This window comes from Lactuca serriola, chromosome 1 (assembly GCF_051521515.1).
Source record: "Lactuca serriola cultivar US96UC23 chromosome 1, Lser_US96UC23_V15, whole genome shotgun sequence".
NCBI classification, from domain to species: domain Eukaryota; kingdom Viridiplantae; phylum Streptophyta; class Magnoliopsida; order Asterales; family Asteraceae; genus Lactuca; species Lactuca serriola.
The window spans coordinates 190,306,811-190,332,381 of NC_136408.1; the positions used below are offsets into that span (position 1 = coordinate 190,306,811).

At 39.8% G+C, this 25,571-nt stretch overlaps 1 non-coding gene across 1 annotated transcript; it reads right to left on the bottom strand.

The window, feature by feature from the left end:
* Positions 1-20,539: 20,539 nt before the first annotated feature.
* On the bottom strand, positions 20,540-20,646 carry LOC145080638 (small nucleolar RNA R71). The gene has a single exon (XR_013695233.1). It is a non-coding gene; the product is annotated as a small nucleolar RNA R71 (small nucleolar RNA).
* Between the last annotated feature and the right edge of the window lie 4,925 nt (positions 20,647-25,571).

The following is a 25,571-nucleotide window of genomic DNA, read 5'->3' on the forward strand; positions in this document are numbered from 1 at the left end:
GGTCTGTAAAGATCGTGCTTTTTGTACCATACAGGTAATGTCGCCAGATCTTCAGAGCGAACACCACCGCTCCTAGTTCAAGATCGTGGGTTGTGTAGTTAAACCTCATGTGTCTTTAGCTGTCTGAAGGCATAGGCGATGACTTTACCTCGCTGCATCAAAACACATCCGAGTCCTTGATTGGATGCATCGCAATAGACAATGAAGTCTTCTATTCCTTCGGGAAGGGATAGTATTGGGGCGGTGCACAAGGCTCGTTTGAGCGTTTGGAACGCTCTTTCCTGTTTCTCTTCCCAGTCGAAGGCCACGCCTTTCTGGGTCAGGGTTGTAAGGGGTTTCACTATGCTGGAGAAGTTCTGAATGAACCTACGATAGTAGCCAGCTAGACCTAGAAATTGACGAATTTCAGTAGGTGTCTTTGGTGCTGACCAGTTCTCGATGGCCTTAATTTTGGAAGGGTCCACGTGTATACCTTCTTCGCTAACTACATGGCCCAAGAATTTGACTCGTCGAATCCAAAATTCGCACTTTGAGAACTTCGCGTAGAGCTTCTCCGATCGTAATGTTTCTAAGGTTTTACGGAGATGTTGACCATGCTCCTCCTTACTTCGAGAGTAGATGAGTATTTCATCAATGAAGACAATGACGAACTGATCCAAATAAGGACGACACACCCTATTCATCAGATCCATGAATACTGCGGGCGCGTTAGTTAATCCGAATGGCATCACTACAAACTCGTAGTGTCCATAACGAGTTCGAAAGGCTGTCTTGGGAACATCCTCCTCTAACACTCGTAGTTGATGATATCCGGATCGCAGATCTATCTTCGAGAAATAGTTGGCTCCTTGAAGTTGATCAAATAAATCGTCAATGCGGGGCAAGGGATAATGATTTTTAATGGTAAGTTTGTTGAGTTCTCTATAGTCGATGCACATGCGAAACGATCCATCTTTCTTCTTGACGAACAAGACCAGTGCTCCCCATGGTGAGAAGCTTGGTCGAATGAATCCCTTCTTGAGAAGTTCGTTAACTTGACTGGAAAGTTCCTGCATTTCAGCCGGTGCCAGACGATACGGGGATTTGGCTACGAGGGTAGCCCCTGGCACTAAGTCGATTCTGAACTCGACTTGGCGTTGTGGTGGTAAACCGGGAAGTTCTTCTGGGAATATGTCGGGAAAGTCGCGTACTTCTGGGATTTTCTGGATGTCTTTCAGTTCTTGACTGGTATCGACGACGTGTGCGAGAAATGCATGGTACTCCTTCCGCAAGCACTTCTGGGCTTGAATGCACGAAATGATGCGAAGGCTCGTACTAGGTTTGTCGCCGTAGATAATTAAAGTTTCGTTGTTAGGAAGGTTAAGACGAACTGTTTTTTCGAAGCACATAAAGTCGGCACGAAGAAGACTCAACCAATCCATACCGATGATAACGTCAAAACATTTAATTGTGACAGGCATGAGATCTATCTTGAAAGTATGGCCATCTAATGTTAAAGTACAACCTACGTATATGCAGTTTGTACTCTCTGTTTTCCCGTTAGCCATTTCTATCGTGAATGAACTATCTAGTGCACATGGTTTTTGTTTAAGCAGGTGTGCAAATTTGTGACTTACAAAACTTTTCTCGGATCCACTATCGAAAAGTAGGCAAGCATATGAGTTATCGAGGAGGAACGTACCAGTAACTATCGTAGGATCAGCTACTGCTTCCTCGTGGCCTATGGCCATAACTCTTCCTACCCCTCCAGCCATTCCTGCCTTAGGGCAGTTCCTCTTGTAGTGGCCCACTTCACCATATCCATAGCAAGCTTGGCCCATACCGGCGTTAGGAACTTGGGCAGCTTGAGCTATTGGAGTTTGGCAGAAACGGGCGGTGTGCCCCTTCCTGTTGCAGTTGGTGCATTGCATCTCCCTGCAAGGCCCGCGGTGGTGGAAGTTGCACTTGGTGCACTTCGGGAGAGACCCAGCATAAGTTTTTGCTGGTAAGGGGTTCGCAGGGACAGCGGGTGTCATTGTGGCAGCATTGATTGCCACAAGTTGTTGTCTCTTAGAGGATCCTTGCGAAGCCCCCTTTTTCCTCTTAGACCACACTTTCTGGTTGTTGCCAGGGCTGGACTCTTGGGGTACGGGTGTAGGGATTGTTGTGTTCTGAGGTTTCCGGTGATCGATAAGAGATTGTGTCAGTTCCTTGGCACTATCAAAGGTAATAGGCCTGGAAGCGATCACACTTGACTGGATCTGGGGCGACAGTCCCCAGATATATCTCTCGATCTTTTTTCTCTGGAGAGCAACCATATCAGGGCATAAGTTTGCCAAATCGTAGAACCTATTTGTGTAGGTAGTGATGTCGGATCCAACCATTTGTAGACCCCAGAATTCTTGCTCGAGTTTTTGTATTTCACCTCGAGGACAATATTCTTTCATCAGCATATCTTTTAACTTTTCCCAGCCGATGGAATACGCCACCACCAAAGTTAGATAGTTAACATGGCTGTTCAACCATGTTAGTGCTCGGTCAGAGAAGCTACAAGCTGCGAACTTGACCTTGTTGCCTTCTTGGCATCCGCAGATCTTGAAGACAGATTCCATCTTCTCAATCCATTGTCTCAACACCATAACACCCCCAGTTCCATTGAAGCTGCGGGGTTTGGCGTTAGTGAAGTCCTTGTAGGTGCACTCCCGAGGGTGTCCATGGCTTTCGCCGTGGTTCGAGGGTGGTGCACCTGTTCCTGATCCACTAGGGGCAGGAGCGTTGATTGCTGACACAGCAGCTGCAACTGCTGCTGTGAAAGCTGCCTGGAACATAGTGGCATCGAAAGGATTTGGTGGTTGAAGGGGTACAGGTGGTGGTGGAGGTGGTGGTATCGGTGCTTCGTTGTTTGGGTTACGTCTTGTACTTCTGCGTGGCTGCATCTTTAACTATACGTTTAAAAGAAGACGACATGGATAAGAATAAATGATTTAATGAATGTGTCTCATGGACTAATCCCCATAGTCCAACAACAGAAGGAATATTTAAAATAGACGACTGACTAAGGTACTTATAGTAAGACCAAATACCCATATGATGTTTCTTTATGGTTGTGTTGGAAAGTTTTTAGACTTGTTGCCATATCACAACCATTCTTGGGCATATTCTAATCACTCCTCGGACTAGCATAGTTGATCAGGCTATGCCATTCCTAAGACTGACCATATATCCCCAGGCTTACTTGTGATATTCAACAATCGTAATACTTTTGTTCTTGTCGTTGTGACACTGATTTTAGTATGAATGCAGGCACGTATACTTTGTTAAATATTTTATTATTTAAAAGCATAACTCTGAGACAGAGTGTTTTAATCCCGTTGTATTTATAGTTAGTATATCTTTTATGGGTTGATATACTATATTCACTATAAACAATGCTCTGATACCAATCTGTGACACCTTAAAACCACGAACGGTGGAAACGTTCAGGGGTGGAGGACGTCATGTACAGTATCACAACCGTGTAATATAATAAACAAGAAACAACATCATCCATTGCATTATAAGTAAAGTTTAATACATGTGTGTTCTTTCATTGTAATAAGACACCAAAAATATACAATCAAAATGAAAGACGAGACTTGTCTGCTCCGTCTTCTCAAAACCTGGCCTCCGTACCTGTCTACTGATGACCTGAGAATACAAGTTATTTTGAAAGCGACTATCAACTTTAAAGCTGGTGAATTCATAAGTATAATAGTGTCATTGCCTTGTTTGTGAAAATTTGTTATGAAGGCCATGTAAACCTTTAAATGAAAATGTTGAGGTAAGTATGAAATCCCTAGAAAAACCCTTATTTTCTATAAGTATGAAATGTAGTCTTCTACCAAGACCCGAATGTTCTGTACGTATGAAGTGTAGTCTTCTACCAAGACCCGAATGTTTTGTAAGTATGAAGTGTAGTCTTCTACCAAGACCCGAATGTTCTGTTTGTAAAATGATAGTTTTTCCTTTGTATTGACTAGTACTAAAAGTTCTTAGTCTAACTCAACGTTTATGTGAATGTATCACAAAATAAAGTAAACAGGAAAATGTACTACTGTAAGTGTTGTCACTGGGTACTAGGACCAACACAGCATCGCATTAAGCGAAATGTATAACCTAATGAACATCCGAAGATTGTCCAATTGTCATCTGTAGCAGCAGCAAGTGGGTGGAAGGGTCAGTCCCAATCGATCTACCTAATATAAATAGTAACCTTAGACCTCCGTAAATGGTCATCGACCACTAGTGCTAATCAGTGGGGGTCGGAATGGTAAGTCCCGCCTAGCTATCCCATTGAACCGAGATAGGAAAGACAATTTACACAGTAAGTACTAATAAATCATCCTCGTAGTCCTAAGTACAAGTATCCTGGTAAGTGAATACAGGATAATGCTCCTATGTAAAAGTGTTCCTGTATGGCATTCATGTATGTGTGTCCATGTAACAGGTAAGTATATGTGAACATATTCATGTATCAGGTAAGCATCTGTAAGTACTCATGTATCAGGAAATGTACTAGTATAGACTCATGAATGAACTGACTCTTGTGTGATTCCTTGTAATAGAAATAATGTTTGATATCTTCAAATTATCCCTATGATAATTTACTATAATATAACTGGTTGATCATGTAGGTTTATACACTCTTACTACTCAAGGGTGTGGGAAACTAAATGAAAGATGTAAACTATAACATCAATACATATATAAAAATACAAGTGTATATGCCTAGTTTAGTTCAAGAATGTAAAATGGTTTTGTAAGACATCTTATGGGTTTTGAACAATAATTAACAATGACTTGATGTCATTTTAATTAACATTTCAAAGGTAAAACATTTGGTAACAATGTGTTTTTAAGATGTAAAATCATTTCATGCATCACATTTTGTAGCATGTGAAATCTGTTAAATGACAAACACAGTTATAAAATACATATCAATGATTCAATAACATGTTTGTTTCTACTTGTATCCCCCCCCCCCCCAATTAAAGCATTTAAAATCATTTAAAATATTGATTAGGGGTATGAACTCACTTGAAAGTTTGAAGATAGCGAGATGGAAAACCGGGCAGAGTTTCGTGTCGGGAAACGGATTTTTCTCGGGATTCTCGGGAATCTCGGGAGTAAAATCGACCTTCGGGACTTGAGCAAAAAGACCAGGGCTTCGGGTTTGAACGGGCACGGAAAACGAGGCAAAACGCAAGAGAAATGAGAAGAAATGAGCAAGTTTTTCGGAAACCCTCGCATCCCTTTTATAGGGGTGCTAAATCGCCTCGGTACGCTGGGCGTACGAGGGTACGCAGCGCGTACTGGGGCATCATCGCTTACGTACTTCGGATGGGAGGGCATAGAGGAGTAAGGGCGACGTGGACAAACCGAGGCCCTTGATTTGAGTACACGGGGCGTACGAGGGTACGCAGGGCGTACTCCGGTCCTATCTGCTGACTCCTCTTCGGATATTACCAAGAGTTTATATTTAAATTTATATTTATTTTAAATAAACTTCTAAAATTCATATATCCTTCATACGAACTCCGTTTTCGACGTTCTTTATATCCACGCGTAGGTGAGACTAAAATCTACAACTTTCGTTTAGATTCCGTTGGCAAATTATGAAATTATTTTTACGAACTATTTATTAAAATGACGTGATTAAGGAATTTCTTTAAAAATTCATAACTTCTTTATCTGACGTCGGTTTTTGCCAGAATTTTTACCGTTGAAATACCATTGTCGAGACCTTCGATTCTCGTTTAGGTCATTCCGGCCAAAAGTCGCTCGATTTCCGATTCGAGTTTTTAGTTGTTTGTTGCTAAGCCGAACTTGGAAAAATCTTAACTTCAAAATACGAAGTCGGATTTGGGCATTCCTTTTACGTACGATCATGGTTTAATGACATTTAAACATAGAAGGAAATTTAAATAGAAACTTTTTGGACACTTTATTATCAAAGTAAATTTTATTAACTCAAAAGTGGTTACAATACTTGACCCTTTTAGGTCATTACAAAGAGTTGAAATATCGGGTTGTCACATAAGAGACACATAAAGAATCTAGGTGTATGGTTCTATAGTATCATAAAATACTCCTATAGTATTTTAAGCTTTATGTTTGGTTCTAAGTTTTATTTGTATGGGATGTTGGTAAGTTTTAGACTTGTTGTTCACAATGACTATTCCCCGACATATGCTAGTCACATCTTGGATAAATATAGTTGATCATGCAATATTTATCCTAGATCTGATGACATACCCCAAGGCCTACTCGTAGTGTTCAACTTATCATAATACTTTTATATGGCTCTTGTTATGACAGAGTCCTAGTATGTATGTATATACCTATACTTTTTTTTATAAATATCTATATATTTTAAAAGTATACTTTTAGTCGGAGTGTTTTATCCTGTCACACCCCCAAACTAGAACGATGGAATCCTTCGAGGGCGGATGACTTCATGTAGTATCGTAACAGTTGAATACATAGTAAAGAAAGTAAAACAACCATCATATATATAATTTAAAAGTTACATTGTTGAATGATACTTGTTTCAAAACAAATTACAATATGATGAAAAAATGAGTTTTAAACTGACGCCTTAGCGTCACTTCTCTAAAAGTTGAAGTTTACCTGTATTACTGAATCCTTAAGAGATACAAGTTAATTTAAAAGAGTAGATCAGCATTTATGCTGGTGAGTTCATAAGTATTTAATGTCAATGTTTGTATAAATTTAAATGAAATTGTTTGTAGATGTTTGAAAACTCCTAGAAAATCCCATATTTCCTACTAGTATAAAAGTAGTATTCTACCAAGACCCGACTGTTTTTGAATGTTTACTTCTAGAAATCCAATATTTTTCCATAAGTGTGTAGTAGTTTAAAAGTTCCAAAACAGTAAAGCAATAGTGTTTTTCATGTCTAGAATAGTAGATTTATGTATGTATAAAATCACTAAGGCATTTGATAACCCCATAAATCAACGTGTTTTTAATACTCCATGTGAGTTTTATAACCATGCTATTGACCCAGACTTCATGTAACAACGTTCTTCAGGCATTGGTATGCAATGACGTTTGTCACCCCAGACCTGCCGGTCTAACTGTAGCTAACAGTTTAGGTGCGGGATTCTCAATCCCGTATAGATCTATACACCAGTATCACGCTCTCCCTACAAGAGATTATAGTATATAATACCGGACTTTAACTGCATACTTGAAACTACGTGAAGTTGAATGTCTCACAAAACTTAGTATCAAATAGATTTATGTATGAAAAGTCCAACTATTCTTGTATATGAAAGTATTTCCTTGATATAGTACTTATAGTATGTAAAATCTCATGAATATCTAGTAAACTATACCGATTATAGTTTTTCCAAATTTGTGATTCGTTTGTATGATAAACCCAAGTGTAGTGTCGACTTTGTATGTAAAGTATAACATTTGTAATAACATTATTGAATATTTATACTCAAAATATAAAGAAAGTGTTTGATATTTATATAAAAAAAGTATAGCAGAAGATTGATGTTTTTCACACAAGGATAACCGTGTGTCTACTTGTATTCCCCCCCCCCCCCCCATTAAAAGTGTATAAAATCATTTACAAAACATTTGAAAACGTAGTTATAGAGTATGAACTCACTTGGTTGAAGTGGTAGCTTGAAGAAGTTGAGACTAAAAATCAAGCAGAACTTCGACTGGAGAAAGCTGAAGATCTCGTGAATCTCGGGAGCGTCGGGACTTGCATCGTGAGCTAGTGGTAATACTGGGGCTTCAAGGTAATCTTAGAGGGACTCGAGAGGTGTTCGGTGGAGAAAATGGTGAGAGAATAGCAACCAAACCCAGAGCCCTAGCCTCCCTTTTATATTGCTGGGGGCACTCACGAACACAGGGAGTTCCCTTTGGGAACGCAGGGCGTTTCCTGGGTCATCATGGCTTACGTACTCTTGATTCGACAGACGGATGATACTGGCTTTGTGCCCCAAACGCAGTGTGTTCCCTGAAGGAACACAGTGCGTTCCCTCAGACCTGCCTCGGGTTTTGTGCCTCAATCTTGTAAAATACATAACTTTGGCGTACGAGCTCCGTTTTTGACGTTCTTTATATACACACGAAGGTGAGAATATACTATACAACTCTCGTTTAGACTTCATTGGCTAATTTTGAGTTTATTTTTAGTAATATATTTTTAATAGGTCGGGACTAGAAAAGACCGTTAAAAATCCATAACTTCTTCATCTGACGTCCGTTTTCGTCTGTCTTTTTACCGTTGTACTACTATTGATGAGATCTTCGATTCTCGTTTAGGTTGTGTCGGCTAAAAATCGCTCGATCTCTATCTCGAGTTTTTAGCTGTCTACTGTTATATCCGAAACATCGAAAAATCATAACTTCCTCATACGAAGTCGGATTTTGGCGTTGTTTTTATGTATGTCATGGTTTAATGATATCTACGACTTTAATTTAGATACTTAAGGTTAAAAAGTATTTTATTAAAACTTCGCGTTTTACTTTTAACCGTATTGACAGTTTTGCTGTGAATCTTAGGTTGGTCATAACTTTTTTGTTATAACTCAGATTTTAGTGTTCTTGATATTTCTGAAACCCTTGTTACCATATCTGTCATTTATGAAATCTAGTAGATGACTTTTGAACATTTTATTTTTGACGATAATTTCATTATTTCAAAAGAGATTACAATTCTTGACTTTTTAGGTCATTACATTGATTCGAAATATTGGGTTATCACATCATCCCCCGTTAGAGGGAATTTTGTCCCGAAATTAAATTTAAGGTAAATATTTGTGGATTTGGGAAAGAGATGCGGGTACTTTAAGTTCGACATATGAAAGGTAGGATGTACGTTATTGAGTTCTTGTAGTAGTCGAAGTTTGTATGGTACCGGGCCGATCCTTGCAAGGATCTCGAATGGTCCGATCTACCTTGGGTTTAGTTTCCCATGTTTTATGAAACGTATTAACCCTTTCTAGGGCGAGACCTTCAATAGGACTCTGTCCCCAAACTTAAATTCTAAGGGCTTCCGTCTTTTGTCTGCATAACTCTTTTGTTTGTCTCTTGAAGCCTTTAGTCGTTCCCGAATTTGTACAATCTTCTAAGTTGTTTCTCTCATAATTTTCGGGCCTGTGAGAGCGCTGTCAGGTACTTGTCCCTTAGCTAGTTGCATGTCACCCACTTTGGCCCAACATAGTGGTGATCTACACTTGCGGCCATAGAGGGCTTCGAATGGCGCAACTTTAATGCTGGAGTGATAGCTATTGTTGTATGAGAATTAGAATTGTGGTAAATGGGTATCCCATGCTTTACCAAAATCAATTACACAAGCTCTTAGCATATCTTCCAAGGTTTGTATGGTCCTCTCATTTTGACCTTCGGTTTGTGGATGGTAAGCGGTACTTATGTCTAGTCTTGTCCCTAGAGACTTTTGCAGCGACTGCCAGAATCGTGAGGTGAACCTATTATCTCGGTCGGAGATAATGGATGTTGGTACACCATGCAGTCGTACTATCTCTCGGATGTATGTTCGAGCTAGCTTCTCCATCTTGTCAGTTTCCTTTATTGGTAGAAAGTGTGCGGATTTTGTTAATCTATCGACGATTACCCAGATGGTGTCTATCCCACCTGCTATCTTGGGTAATTTGGTTATGAAATCCATGGTTATCCGCTCCCACTTCCACTCGGGTATTTCAGGCTGTTATAGTAATCCTGAGGGCTTTTGGTACTCTACCTTGACTTTGGTGTAAGTCAGACATTTACCCACATAGGTAGCAATCTGTGCTTTCATGTTCGGCCACCAATATAGTTTCTTGAGATCCAGATACATCTTGTATGGACCTGGATGCATGGAGTATCAGGTCTTATGAGCCTCATTCATGACCACGTCTCTGAATCCACCAAACTTCGGTGTCCAGATCCGATCCACGAAGTAACGAACTTCGTCACCTTTGACTTCAAGATTCTTATCCATTCCCCTTAAGTCTTCACCAGTCACATTCTCTGTTTTCAAGGCTTCCCTCTGAGCTTCCTTGATTTGTGTGGACAGGTGTGAATGGATCGTCATAGTTAAGGATTTCACTCGGCGGCCCGAGTATTCCTTTCGACTAAGAGCATCAGCCACCACATTCGCTTTTCCTGGATGATAATGAATTTCGCATTTGTAGTCATTCAATAGTTCAACCCGTCGTCTTTGCCTCATGTTGAGTTCCCTTTGATTGAGGATGTGTTGAAGGCTCTTATAATCGGTAAAGATTCTAAATTTCGTGCCATAGAGATAGTATCTCCAGATCTTTATGTTAGGATTGTTATGTTGCGTCATGGGCTCGGTCCTTAGCCCAGTTTTGATTGTCGGTATTGGGCATGTCCAACCATGCATGTTTTTGTTCTAGGGTTTAGTATATAAGCTACATGCATGCATTCTTAGATGTTAACGCTTTCATAATTTTTCTCTCTGAGTTTTTGTAAACCCTAGCTCGCCTCTACAACGGAAGTTCTTCATCGAGCTCTGCTGAGGCGTAAGTTTATTGAATCATAAGCATACATTTGATTCTATTCTGTGTTCATTCACTTACTGTATTTGTCTTGTTAGATTTTCATATTCATACCTATGAAAGATCTAATCGATCTAGAATTTAATTCTCATCAATTGGTATCAGAGCAGGAGACTGTGTAATTCATACACATCTCTTCTGTCGAAGAAGTTATTAGGGTTTTTAATTCCGCATTGATTGATATTAATTGAGCCGTCATTCCATATTGACGTATCTCATTAATCGTTGATCTAACCCTAACGATATATTACAAGTCTGATCTTTAACATATGATCGATCAAAAGTCATTACAATGTCCATGGATGATTCACAAACCAATCCAATCAACATCTCCAACAACATTGGTTCTACGACGAGGATACCAATCTTGTATACACAAGACTATGAAGTTTGGACGCATCACTTTGAAGACTATGTGACTGGATCGGAGGATAATGGATACCTGATCTGGGAAGCGATCAGTGTTGGCCCATTCGCTCACTCAAGCACCTCTAAGATTGTCAAAACTCAGAAAGAGTACAATCTGCTTTTTAACGATGTCAAATATATTCCTCAAGACGAGAAGGAAAAGTTTCAATGCAACATCAAGGCCCTAAGGATGATAAGGTTTGCGCTGCAGTCAGATACGTTTCATTTGCTAAAGAGATTTGGGACAGATTAAAAGAATTGTATTCCACTGACGAAGACTTGGAACATTCAATTCAAACTCTCTTGCTGTCTGAATTTGGAGACTTTAAGCAGAAGCTTGAAGAGAAGCTTGTTCAAGCCTTTGATCGTTTCAATACTCTTTTAAGCAAGATGATAAAGCATGGGATTGAAAGGAAAGTCATCAAGCAAAAGGTTACTTTCATGAACGGTCTTAGATCCGAATGGATGGCTATTATATCTACAGTTAAAGCTCATGAACAGTTCAGGTCATATTCTCTAGCAAAACTAGTGGGTATTTTGAAATCCCATGAAAGTGCACCGTCTAAGGAAACGAATGTGGTTTCCAGTCTGGGTTCTTTGGCTCTTGTCTCTAAAGGAAAAAGATCTGTTGAAGAAGAAGAGGAATTGGATCTTGCCAATTATGATTTAACTGGTGAAGAATACGCCATGATGGTGTCTAATCCCAGAAAATTTATTAAGAAGAAGTTCCCAGCCAACAAGAACCGAAATTGGCAGGGTAGTTACAGCGCCCAAAAGATCAAGGAGGAACCGAAGATGGGGTCAAAGTCTGAAGAGTCAAAAAAAGAAGTGAAAGTAGGAGGAGACTCAGGATTTGGCTGCCATTACTGTGGAGGCAAGAACCATTTTGCAAAAGATTGTATGCTGAGAAAGAAAGAAGAAAAGATAAATGATGAAGATGAGGAAGCGAGCCTCCTGAGAAGACTGGAGGAAATCAAGAAAAGAAAGTTTGTTGCTAACAATACTACTATGAATGCTTTAATTGTGCAGGATACATACAACTGTGATGAATTTGGTGGTGTGGAAGTTTGGTCCACGGATTCAAAGGATGAAGAAGTCAGGAAGCCCACTCATGGGAAGGCTATGCTGGCAAAAGAAGAACCTGTAACAGGAAGGTGCTTTGTGGTGACCGAAGGTGTGTCTCAAATGAGAGGATATACAACCGATGGGGGAGTAGAAGGCGAGAAGGAGCGAGAGGACAGGTGTTTTGCTGCCAAACCTGTCAGCACACAGATCAACGAATGTGATGAGTTGATCAAAAAGGTACAAAATATTCTTGCTTCTCTAAAAATACATGTTTCTAACTATGAAAAGGAATTAAATAACTTAAAATCTAAATTTTCAAGCATAAGTAGTAGTCTCACCCAAACCCGTGTCACAAATTCTAACCTAACTGATCAAATTAGCAGGATTTCATCAAAGAGTGAGGAAAGGAGGATGTGGATCGAGCAAAAGGAGAAAGAGTTGATTAGGTCTAAGGATGATTCAATTTATTTGCAAAGAGACAATCTTAAACTTCTTAAACATCGAAATGTATTTTGTTTAATTGCTAAAAGACTCTATTTTAACATCACTCAGTTGCATCTTGATTGTGAAATAGGAAAGAAGATACATCGCATGATTTTACCCTTCCTTGAGTTAAAGGAGGATGAAATCGATGCTGAAGCCTACAACTGTGAAAGCATTGTATCTTCTGACGAGGTTTCTCCATCATATAAAATAGGTCTGGACAAAATTGAATCCTACATAAAGTCCAAAGACCACAAGGACATGCTCAAAAATTTGTTAGATGAAAATGATAGATTGAAATTAAGAACCAAAACCGTACAGAAATTTGACTCTTTGAATGCCAAATTAAGTTCAGAATATAAAATTGATGTAGAAAATGCATCTGAACTTAATGAGGATGATGATTTGAGTGAAATCTCTGTCGAGGATGTGGTGGACTGTTCAGAATTTTTGCAAAAGCGAACCTAAGTCACGCAAAAACCTGATTTCTGAAAACTCTGTTGAGTTTGCTCGCTTGTCTGCTAACAATACCAAAGTTCTCAAAGCTAAAGTTGTTGTGTACCAAAAGGTACAAACCACTCCAAATCAAGTCTACACAGTTCCGGGTGTCACTCCATAACAAACTGCAGAATTGACAGCTATGGTGGAAGAAGACAATGTTGGCGGATGTGACGAGTTTTTCTGGTCAGCCCCAATAGACAACGCTGATGAGACTAAGGGCCTATCTCAGAAGACCTCATGGAGAGTGAAAGGTAGATATATACCCGAACCACTAAATGAGCCTACAAGATATGATGTTCCAAGCACAAGTGGAACCAAAACCTCATTGGGCGAACCTGTGCAAACCACTAGTGAAACATCCTCAGCAAAAAGTGAATGTTGTGCTCATGCTTCAAAAAGAAAGGCCAACATCCACATAAATCCAAAATAAGTGGCTGATCGAAAGCACCAAATAAATCTGAGATACAAGAAGAATCTCTCAGAAAGAAAACAGTTTTGGAAATCACAAAATCCTCACTTTATAAGGATTGACAGGAAGCACAAATCGCAAGAGGACTCAAGGAACCGAAAGGGGAGTTTCGGTCCCACGACCGAAATGAACCGAAAGAGTAGTTTCGGTCCTCAGAACAACATCAACTGAAAGGTTGGTTTCGGTCCATGTACTGAAAGGAACCGAAAGGAGAGGTTCGGTCCCTCGACTGAAAGGAACCGAAAGGAAGGTTTCGGTCCCTCTACTGAAAGGAACCGAAAGGAGAGGTTCGGTCCCTCGACTGAAAGGAACCGAAAGGAAGGTTTCGGTCCCTCTACCGAAAGGAACTAAAAGGAGAGGTTCGGTCCCTCGACCGAAAGGAACCAAAACGATAGTTTTGGTCCTCGAAGCAATAGCAGCCGTAACAGCAGTTTCGGTCCCCATCCATACAAGTCCAATCAAAAACACAGGGGATCCAAAGTCACTTATGAATCCAACACTTCACATTCCAATTCTCGTCCTTCAATTGATTCAAAGGGAAAAGGAAAACTCTTTCCTAAAGATAACAATCTTCCAAAATAGATTCAAAAGAATGCTGACGTCAACACCATAAATTCCAATCCTACTAAATCAACCAAAATTAAAGTTTTCACGATAAAAAGAAAAGATGAAACAACTTTAGTTAAGCGCACATACATGGTTGATATTTCTATTACTATTCCCTGTCCTATAAAAGGCTTACAAGGACCCAAGAAACTTTGGGTTCCTAAATCTGCTTGATATTTTGCAGGTTATTCGTGACGAGCAGTTTGACGAAGAATGGTACATTAATAGTGGTTGCTCACGTCACATGACAGTAAGGATGGAAGAACTGAGGGAGTTTTGGTCTCTCAGGGATGGTGGTATTGTGAAGTACAACAACAACTCATCTGGTACTATCAAAGGCTATGGAATGATCACTAATGGCGAGTTCTCTATAAGAAAAGTGGCTTATGTTGAAGGGCTCCAACACAACCTTATCAGTGTATCACAGATGGTAGTTGGAACTGGATTGAAAGTATCATTTGATGATGAAGGCTCAGAGATTGTCGAGAAGATTTCAAATAACATTCTGCTGAAGTCAAAGCAAGAGGGGGAAATGTATCCTTTGAACCTCAACCCAATTCGAGGCAAACTAGCAGTTTGCTTACTCACAAAGGCTCACTCTGATGAAAGTTGGTTATGGCATCGAAGATTCTCTCATCTGAATTTCAAGGATATCAACAAGTTGGTTTTGGGTGATCATGTTCGAGGTCTTCCAGTTCTAAAATTTGATAAAGAACATCTTTGTGCAGCATGTGAAATGGGAAAGCATAGTAGACAAAGTCATCCTTCTATTATCGATACTAAGGTGATAGAACCATTACAGCTGTTACATATTGACCTGTGTGGTCCCTCGTCCATTGAAAGCATTGGAGGAAACAAATACATTCTAGTCATAGTGGACGATTTCTCTCGATTTAAATGGGTATTCTTCCTGAAGAAAAAGTCAGAAGCCACTCCAAAGCTTAAGCTCTTTATAAAACAGATAGAAATACAACTAAGAAAAGTCGTTCGTAATGTGAGAAGCGACAATGGCTTTGAATTCAAGAACAAAGATTTTGAAGACTTTCTTGCTGAAAAAGGAACGACTCACAATTTCTCATCCCCTTATACTCCACAGCAAAATGGTATTGTTGAAAGACGAAACCGATCTCTGTGTGAAGCAGCTCGAACAATGCTATGCTTCGCGTCCTTACCTCTGTATTTCTGGGCTGATGCAATTGCCGCTGCTTGTTATACTCAAAACATATCATATTTGAACAAGAAATTCTCCATTACACCTTATGAGATTTTGAATAATCGTAAACCGAATGAGAAATTCTTTCATGTGTTCGGTTCAAGATGCTTCATCTTCAACTCCAGAGAAAATCGAAATAAGTTTGATGCTAAGGCTGATGAAGGAATATTCTTAGGCTATTCCCTGAACTCCAAGGCGTATAGAGTTCTCAATAAGCGCTCAAAGAAGATTGAAGAAACATACTATGTCACATTTGACGATAGTTATGTTAAGAAGATGAAATCAACAGAAGGTGCAACGCAAGAAACCACTATCTCAAATCTTTTCGAGCAATATTTGCTTTTGTTTGATGAGCCTCAAAAGGCGATTGACTCTGAATCAGCTGCAAAAGACAAAAAAGTTGATAATCTAAAACAAATTATCGATGACGCTGCTCAAAAGATGGCTGATGAACAATCCAAAGAAACCGAAAAGCCAGAAACAAGCGAACCTTCAATTGACCGTCCTAATTTCCAGGGGGAGGGTCCATCTCTTCATCATGATCAAGGTTCATCATTCCAGGGGGAGAGCTTATCATCTTAATCTTCAAGCTCTTCTGAGAATCCAATCAAAGGAGGGAATACTAATACAGGTACTGAACAGGAGTCATTCTTCGAGGGGCAGAACACCAACGTCAATGATGATGACATTCTGTCTGAATTAGAAGAAGAAATAAATGCCGAATTGGATCCCACTTATGATCCAAATTACCCACCACTTATCAAATGGACCAAAGATCACCCTCAAAGTCAAATTATCGGGGAATCTTCAGAAAAAGTGTTAACTAGATCTCAAATCAAAGCGAAACAAGCTGCACTCTTTTCTCAAGTAGATTTTTGCATGTTCAACTCCTTTGTTTCCAAAGTTGAACCGAAGACCATTAACTCTGCACTTGATCATTCAGACTGGATTCAAGCCATGCAAGATGAGTTAAATGAGTTTGAAAGAAACAAAGTATGGCGTCTTATTTCAACTCCAAAGGATGCTTCGGTTGATGGTCTCAAATGGGTATTCAGAAACAAGATGGACAAGGAGGGGAATGGCATTCGTAACAAAGCACGGCTAGTGGTCAAAGGATATTGTCAGGAAGAAGGCATCGATTATGAAGAGACCTTCGCTCCAGTTGCAAGACTAGAGTATGTTCGTATTTTCTTGCCTATGCAGCTCACAAGAACTTTGAAGTCTATCAGATGGACGTCAAATATGCCTTTCTCAATGGGGAACTTGAAGAAATGGTGTATGTTGAGCAACTACCAGGCTTCGTGAACGAAAAGAATCCAGATCATTGTTATGTCCTTGACAAAGTTGTATATTTCTTAAAACAGGCTCCCAGAGCATGGTATGAAACTCTCACTCGTTTCTTAAAAATGTCTAAGTTCAAACAAGGTTCGGTTGACCCAACCTTCTTTCACAAGCGAGAAGGTAACCACCTTATGATAGTCCAAATTTATGTTGATGACATCATCTTTGGCTCCACGAATCCTAGCTTAACAGCTGAATTCAGGAAGTTGATGGAAACTAAATTTGAGATGACCTCAATGGGTCCAATTAACTTTTTCCTTGGATTAAACATTAGAAAGGGACCCGAAGGCATTTTTATTGATCAGGAGACATACACCAAGACTCTATTGGCTAAGTTTGGGATGATGGGAGACTCCAAAGTGAAAGTGCCTATGGCCTTTGCGACAAAGCTTACACCCTCATTGGAGAAACCATCAGTTGATATGACGCTCTATCGACAAATGATTAGGTCTCTAATGTATCTCACAGCCAGTAGACCTGACATCATGTTCTCAGTCTGTTACTGTGCAAGATTTCAATCCAACCCACGCGAACCTCATCTGCAAGCCGTGAAAAACATCTTTTGCTATCTGAAGCGAACCTCCTCTCTCGATCTGTTGTATCCAGCCAACTCAGGATTCTTTGTTCAAGTATTCTCAGATGCTGACTTAGGTGGTTGTGGATTAGATCATAAAAGCAGCACTAAAGGTTTCGAATTTCTAGATGGTAAATTGGTTAGTTGGAAATCGAAGAAACAAACTTATGTTTCTCTCTCCACTGCAGTAGCTGCATACATTGTGCAGCATCATGCACATCTCAAGTCGTATGGATACAAAGTCAGCTTAGGGATTACAGGCTAAACATGAAGAAAATCCCACTATATTGCGATTCTGAATGCGCAATTAGGATTTGTCACAACCCAGTGCAACACTCGAAGACCAAGCATATAGCACTAAGGTACCACTTCATCAAGGATCACGTCGAAGATGGTAACGTAGAAATTCACTTCGTCAGAACGACAGATCAACTGGCAGATATATTCACTAAGGCTTTACCTGAAGCAAGCTTCAATAAGATTCTACAAGGCCTAGGAATGATGCAAGCCGAATCCGTACCAAAATCGCCCTGACATCATGTTCTCAGTCTGTTACTGTGCAAGATTTCTTCAATGTGAATGTTCCAACCTTGAAGTTGCACGCCAGGCAATTGAAGCAGCCAACGAAACTTTACATGCTAACGTCAATTACCGATTGACTCAACTGGAGGCTAAGTTAGCTGTAGAGAATCGTATCATGGATGAGCTAGACAGGCGAACCTCACAGCTGAAAATGAAAAATTACAAGTTGCGTACTGCTACTGCTGAGGTCAACGACCTAAAGTCATAAAGGGAGGTCATTCGGAGTTCTGCTGCTGATGTTCACTCCATCCTCCTTCATTTCCTTGAGGCTCACGATCCTATCATCACCATAACTATCAGGCGCCATCTGGCTGACAAGCTCAGACCAGCACTGGACATCCTTAGTCGTATCGAGGGTGTTCCAGTGACTAGTGTCCAGCCGAAACAAGGGGGAGAGAAGGTAACAACTCAACCTCCTTCTAGAGCGAAACCATCTACTGAACCGAAGGGTAATGAAGTGATATTGCCGTATTTATACCCATTTTCAGTCAATATTTGAGTACCTTTTTATTAATAAGTTGATAATATGTTTAGAATAATGATAATTATGACTTTGAATTGTTATTTTCAGTCAATTAGAAGTATTTTCGAAGAGAGGGACCAAAAGCGACAAACTATAGAACATGGGAGACTTGGAACACAAAAGATGAAGAAATCCACAGAAATTAATAAAACCACGTCATGGCATGGATATCCACGACGTGGCATGAGTAGCCTTGAAGATAAAGATCGCGTAAAGAAGGAGACCTTACCCGATGCGGATAACTTGGGGGCCACATCATGGCATGTATATCCACGATGTGGCGCGGGATTTTTAAGGTTATTTAAGCACCCTTGACCATTACGAATAGGGAGAATTTTTGGCTAGAGAAAGGAGTTCCAGAAGACGATTTTGAGCAAAAGAAAAGTTATGGGAAAAGGCTTTCAACACCAAAAGAGTGAAGGTCCATAATTTAGTTTATTTATTTATTAACTAGGAACATGTTTCGTTACACTTTGATTTATGTTAGTGTGTTAGTTGCTATTATGAGCAGCTGAATCTACCTACTCTTGTTTAGCTAGATGAAGCTTCCAACTTATGAATAGCTTAATTTTTATGGATTTATTTATTTGGTAAATTGCTTGTGTTTGATTTATAGTTACCTAGCATGCTTGTGTTTGTTTCTTTAGTTGCTTGATTTCATGTTCTGTGTAGCTTAGTGACCATTAACTGCATAAACTTGTTTACCTAATGATTTAGTGAACATTGAATTATTAGAGCTAGGATTGACCAATCTTAGTTAGTAATTAGAGTAAATAAACTTAGCTGTGCTAGAGAACGTGGATTGTGACTATAATTGCGTTTACATAATAAATCTCACATAGCATATTCATATTCATAATTGGTTATGTGCTTAATTATGTGTGACCATACATAGTTTGACATGAAATAATTAATTATTGGTAAAGTTAGAATTAAATTACTAATACAATTAAAACCAACTTGATAATCCATAATTATTAGCTAGCCGTAAGGACGAAGTGGACTCAAACTAGACAAGAGTGTGTGTTTACTTATTGATTGAATTTAAGTTAAGTTCGTCTGATCTTGTAAAATCAGATAAAAACCTTTATAAATTTGTTAACAATTAGGTTAATTTGATAGCAAATAGATTAATTAGTAACACTGTTCCATGTGATCGACACCCGACTTACCCAAGCTATACTATAATCTGACTAGGTACACTGCCTATAAGTGCATAGTTAGTTTAAGTTTGTTAGGTTATAAATATTAAAATTAGTGGGTACTTTCATGCACATCAAGTTTTTGGCACCGTTGCCGGGGAACGGCTTAGTTTATTAGCTTATTTATTTGCATTGAGTTAGTCGATCCTTTTTGTGGGGTAAAACCCGCAAAAAGTTAATTTTTCAGCAAGGTAAAAAAAAAGTTCATAGACTCCACGACGTGGCCAGATACACGCCACGACGTGTTTTCTGAGAAATTTAGTTTTTAGTTTGTAGTTTATTTTTCTATTTCAGTTTTACATTTTATTTTTATTGTGCAGGAGTTCATGACCAGAGGATCTACCACACCTTTGGTGCCACCAATTGAAGATCCAGAAGCTGCACTTCACAAGAAGACTAATAAGAAGACGTCATTGCAAGAAATAAAGTCAGCATTTTCAAGGAAGTCGGGAAAGAAGACAGGAGAGTCAAGTACATCCTCAAGGAACAAGAGCAATTTTGAGCACTTGGATCAAATACCCGTCCAAACCGAATCCGAATACGATACCGAGCCCGAATTTGAAGAACATACAAGTGAACCCGAGAACGAGCCAAGGAATAAGGTGGAAGCAATTGAATAGATGTCCATGGGAGCTTACAAGAAGCGGATCCGAGAAGATGTGGGTCCCGGTTTAGTCCCACCCGCAATACCCGCCACTTCCACATTCGAGCTGAAGGGGCACATCTTGACTGCACTGAAGGATATCCCATTTTTTGGGAAAGATCATGAGGATGCTTTTAAGCATCTAGATGAAGTCAATGACATTGTTGATTACTTCAATGTCCCAAATGTCAACAGAAATATCGTCTTGCTTAGGTTGCTTCCCATTACTTTCAAGGGAGCTGCTAAAGAGTGGCTAAAATCACTTCCACCGGGTACAATCACCACTTGGGCTCAAATGCGTGAGCAATTCCTAGACCAGTTTTTCCCGCCATCCAAGATAACTAAACTCAAGAAGGCAATAGCCAACTTTAAGCAACAGTCGGGGGAGTCATTATACGAAGCATGGGAGCGGTACAAGGGCTTGCTCAGATATTGCCCTCAGCATGATCTAAATGTGCAACAAGAGATGTCGATTTTCTATGATGGGGTCAACGTTATGACGAGACAACTCCTTGAATCTCAAGGACCTTTGACAAAGAAAAATCCAAGGGAGGTCAAGGAGCTGATTGAAGAATTCGCGAAGCACTCTCGCGAATACCACAACCCTAGGCAAGATGGAATCAAAGGCGGTGGAGGAGCCCAAACTGAAGAAATAGCAGTTTTGATGGCTATGTTGAATAATTTGGATCGAAGGATAACACAAATGGACCAGTCAATTCATGCCATAAGAGTGGGTTGCGAGAGGTATAGTGGTCCACACTTGACCAAGGACTGCAATTTAGATGAGTTTGGGAACAGAAAGTCTCAAGTGTGCTACTCGAGTGGGGATAAGTTTGATGAAGACTGGAGGAAACCAAGGAAGGAGTGGCTGCCATATGAAGAGTATAAGAAGCAAAAAGAGGAGAAGTACAGGCAGACAGGTCAAGGCTTTTATCAAAAGGAGCAGCCACCAGTTGAGAAGAAACCCGATCTAGAGACCATGCTTATGTAGTTTATGGAAGCTTCGAAAAAGAGACACGATGCTACTGATTCTGCTATTAATGAACAGCAAACTTTAATAAAGAATCAGCAAGCCTCCATCAATAACCTTGAAGTACACTTTGGTCAACTAGCCACTCTAGTTCATGAAAAGTTGTCCCCAAAAAATCCTGAAATGAAGACCCAATCTCATGTAATGGTTATAGATACTGAAGAAGAGGCCATCTATGAGTTCCTGGAGGCATTAGAAGAAGAACCACAGCAACCCGATCCAAAACCAAGGAAGCCAAAGTTCGAAAGTGAAAGGGTTGCTGAAACAGCTGCGCCACGACGTGGCACTTGTCTGGCCACAAAGTGGCCCTTGTCTGAACAAAAAGTTTATGAGCCCGTTCCTGTTTATCAGCCGCCTTTACCGTTTCCATCCCAAGCGGCCCTTAGTCCACTGGAAAGAGAGCATCTGGATTTTGTTAAACACGTGAAGGGAATCCCGATTAATACTCCCTTTGTTGAGTCCTTATCCAAAATTCCCGAGTATCAAAGATTACTGCAAGCCTTGATTGGGAGAGATACCTGAGAAGATGGGGGATCCTGGACGCCTCACTCTTCCGTGTGAGTTTGGTAACAAAATGAAGGTTAATGCTTTATCCGATTCTGGGGCTAGCATTAATTTGATGCCTTTTTCATTTTATCAAAAGTTGGAAATTCAGAAGATGAAGGCTACAAGAATGACGATTCACATGGCGAACCGTTCAGTGACACAACCCCGGGGCATCGTGGAGGATATTTTGGTGAAAATTGGAAAATTTGTTTTTCCAATAGATTTTGTAGTGTTGGATATGAAGGAAGACCCCGATGTTCCAATTATCCTTGGTCGTCCATTGCTTAACATTGCTGGAGCTCTTGTTGATATCCGTGAGTCTAAGCTCACTTTGAGGGTTGGAGGTGAAAAAGAAGTTTTTGGGATAGAAGATGGCTTCCAAAGGAATCATGTTAAAGAAAAGGTTATCACAATCAATGAAGATAATGAACTAGAAGAACTAGAAAATTTTATGGAAGAAGAGATCAAGATAGTTCATCAAGTAAAAAGAACAAAACCAAGAGCATTTATTCCCTATTTAGTTGAAGTCATTGCTTACAAGAGCCCACCTTCTTGGGTGAGTAAAGAAGATGATGAAATGACAAGTGATGAAGAAGAGGTTACTTCAAAAGTGACAAGGCAAATGGTGAAGGAAGAGACAAGTGGTATGGAGCTGAAGAGTGAAGAAAAATTAAAGACTCAAGGGATTAAACGCAAGTTCGATGTAGATGAAGTCAAGACAAAAAAGGAAAATTCAAAGAAGGCGTACAAAAGACGTGTGCAAGCTTACAAGAGGCGTTTCAAGGAACAAAAGGTCCACTTGGTGATGGACTCTTCAGAAGATTCAATGTAGGAGGCACGGAGTCCAGCTCAAGAATCCAAGAAAAAGAAGCGCTTCTCGGGAGGCAACCCAAGCTTGGTTTGCATTTTCTTTTCTTTTATTTTTGAATTTTAATTAGGAAAAATATCAACTCATCATCTAATAACTGATAATTGGTAAAAATTAGCTGTGGGGTACTTTAATTAATAAATGGAATGCAAATTAGTTAGTTAAAATGTGTGATTTTACTCATTTTTTGCGATTAGACATATGGTTACAGAGCAATTATAGGGATAAGATAAAAAAATTTTAAACAGATTATGTTATTTTTGAAATCCACGACGTGGCCTTTAAAAATCAGGGGGGACCATTTCTTAAACCTTTTGACCAAACGAATGTTCCTCATTTGCTCACTGCCTCACGAACGGAAACAAAAGGTTCCCCACAACCGATTTCTTTAATTTGCCTTCCAAATTCTTCGAAGTTCTTGACTTCTAACTCCATTTGGTATGTATTTTGGCCATTAATTGTAGTTATTGCTTACAATTTTTACATTTTCATGGTTAGGGTTTATGTGAATGATGACATTACTGAAATTGGTTGAAATTAGTTACTGTTTTTAGGTTGCATGTTCTTTGAATAGCCATAGGAACAAACCCCAAGTAATGTTTTTGGTTAAAATTAGGTATACAGTGACCGATCTAGACCCACGTCCCGAGTGCGTGCCACGTCGTGACTTCTGGGCAAACAGATTATATTTTTAATGTTTTGGGTGTTTGTTACTTTGGTTTAATGTTGTTTACATAAATGGGACCTAGAAGTGCTGTTCCACAAGAGGAGAATCCAATTGATGTGGCGAGTATTCATCCTCTGTATCGGTTTCCACAAAATATTCCCCGACCATTATTGACTACCTATGAAAATCGGTTGGGATGGTTGTACAACAGGGAATTTGCGATAGCTCCGATTGTTGATTGGGGATGGCTCGGTGGTGTGGGAATGGTTGCTGAGTTAGAACGATATTGGACGAAAACATACGAAGGGGATCATTTTTCCTTCACTTGTCACGGGTGGCGAAATTTGTTTGCAATTCAAGAACCCGTGTACCGGGAGTTATCGGTGGAGTTTTTCACTACCGTAGTATTTGAAGAACGCACCATTGACTTTAATTATAATCGGGCACTTGTGTGCCAGTTGGGTGGTGTTTATAGGGAATGTAGTCTTCGGGAGTTTGCTTGGCGGATGGGACTTTACACAGAAGTGGAGACTCAATCTCCGTTCTTCATACCATTTCTGCATGGGTGTGTTCGGGATTTTACTCTCGGTATTATGGATGTCCAGTTATGGCGGAGTATTTCCAACCACGAGTATAATACTCGTGACTCTAGTGAGTCAGAGATTCGGAACCCCGTTTACCGATTTCTACATCACCTTATTACGTTTTCTATAAATCACAAGCATCATGGAGATAAAGTTCCTATTCAGAATTTGTTCTATCTGTGGAGTCTTATTACCCCTGGGGTTTGCTGTGATTTACGGGAGGACATTTGGTTACTCGCCTTGCTCGGTCGTATCATATTTTGACTAACGACTTTGTGAGGAATCAAACCGGATTCTCGAACACTAATTTAACCATTCAAGTTTTGGGAGTTATGCGGTTAGTGGTGAATGTTGGGGGCGGTTTTGTTATACCGCCAGTAGATGCGGAGCTGGAGGAGGCATAGCCAGAGCAGCAACCACCAGCCAGACCGAGGCGAAGAAATGTTCGATCTAGGGGAGAGTTGGAGAGAGAGCATGATGTTCCACAGCAGGTACAAGGAGTACCCACCGACCCTTTTCAAATTTGGGTAGGAACTTATTTGGATAACCTCCGAGGGCATGCTATTTATCATACCCAACTTACTGAGGGTATATATTCACATTTGTGTGTGACCCGGCCACCTTCTATGCCACCACACTATCCTTATTTTCCAACATGGGAGGAGATTTGGAGTCCGCAGAATGATGGGGCAGGACCAAGTGGAGCACAGGGACAAGGAGATGATGATTGATTTATGTTCTATTTAGTTTCTTTTGTTTTGTTTTAAGTAGTGTTTGAATTTGCTTTGTAAGACTTTGTTAAACTATGATGTTACTCTTTTATTTCTTTTGGGTTGTTCCGTTTTTCAGATTAGCATTGGAATTCTCAGGAGCATATAAGGTTAAGTCCAGAGTCGTGTTTGTCTAGTCAAGTCAAGGAAGGATAAAGTCATGAGTCGGAACCCACAATTAAAGATAAGTGTGGGGTACGTTAGAGGGAGAGAGGTTATAGTTGGGAAGTATATTTACATAGAAGAGTCTTAACCCATTAAGACACTGGTCAAGCTGCTAGGATGATTAAAGTAATGAGGCATTTTTTCCTGACGTCCAGTTTCCACGATGTGGACTTCTTACACCACGTCGTGGCCTTCATCCAGTTTGAAGAATTGAAGATGCCTTCTGTTCGCGTTTTGATCTAAAGTCACGTCGTGGCATTCTCTAACACGAAGTGAATCATTTTATACTATCCCATATTTTCTACATATTTGCACCCACTTTGAAGAATTTAAGTTTCGAGTCATGTTCGTGGTTTATTTACATACTCCTTAAGTTCTACACCAACTTTATATTTTTGAGAGGTCCGTGTTTGAGATGCACGTTTTCCACACTTTTGGAGATGCTTACACCACTATACCAGGGGAGTCTGTTCCTTTTTCTCCTTTTTTCTTAATTTTGATTTATTCTAGGCATACAATGAGGGCATTGTATGAAATAAGTGTGGGGTAGGGGTAGAAAAAGTAAATTACTAGAAAATTTGAAAATTGAAATTTTTAATAATTGAATCTAGTAATAATAACCTGAACTATAGTTGCTGGTGTTATGTGGGATGATCCGATAAGAGTTCAAATGTTTAATTGAACCAATACACGTTATAGTGCATTCGTGGCCTCCCTTATTTTAGTGAAATCATGGAACAAAAAC